General features: G+C 31.5%; 1 pseudogene; it reads left to right on the top strand.

Moving 5' to 3' along the window:
* LOC105456613 overlaps window positions 1–357 on the top strand; it is a 12,723-nt pseudogene extending 12,366 nt beyond the window's left edge.
* Window positions 358–850: the final 493 nt, after the last annotated feature.

Raw genomic sequence — 850 nt, 5'->3', positions numbered from 1 at the left:
AAAACACATAAATACGTATATATCTCTCCTTATTATTCTTTTGTATTTATCCTATATATTCTATATATTACTTATGCGTGTTTGCAGGCAATACCGTGAAATTGTTTACTAAACTTATTATTTGCCACCCTGAAATTACAAATAACAACGCTTATTCTCTTATTAAAGTTCATAAGTAGATTTACCGACTTTAGTTCTACATCAATTAGAGTCGATGAATTACCATCAACGAGTTACCAACGGTGGTTGCCTAAACACTTACCGACTTTAGTTCACATGTCCACTAGGGCCGATAAGGGTTACCATCAGAGATTACCGACGGTAGTGAAATACCAACTCTCGGAAAATTACCATTAGATAATTACCATTTGATAATTTCAATCTCACGCTTGTTAAATTCAACGACAATTTCTATTCCACGCTGTAGCTTGTTAAATAAAGCCGAGGCAGACGCAGGTTATAATTATAATAATCATATTACAAATAATGGTAAACCATATTAGACAACACGCATAACCGATACCACAAGTCTTAGCTTATTATCCGTTCAGAACATTCTATTGTCTTAAGTATCTGAACAACCAAATAAATTTAACTAAAAGAAATCACATAAAACCATTAAGAACATTATAAGAATGGTTAAGAAAAGTTAATAATTTTAAATTCGTTCAAAAAATTCTATTGTCTCAAATATCTGCACAATCGGATGGAATTTGGTAATGAAATTTACACAGAACCATTCAGGACACCATAAGGAATGGCTCTATAAAGTTAATAATCTTAAAGGATGTATCGTTGTGCACAAAACTTAAACAATATAAATTCGCTTCACACGTAATATTATTTCGCT

Source organism: Wasmannia auropunctata, unplaced genomic scaffold, assembly GCF_000956235.1.
Source record: "Wasmannia auropunctata unplaced genomic scaffold, wasmannia.A_1.0 LD336106.1, whole genome shotgun sequence".
NCBI classification, from domain to species: domain Eukaryota; kingdom Metazoa; phylum Arthropoda; class Insecta; order Hymenoptera; family Formicidae; genus Wasmannia; species Wasmannia auropunctata.
Note: the sequence above shows the minus strand (reverse complement) of the source record. Positions and strands in the feature narration are given on the sequence as shown.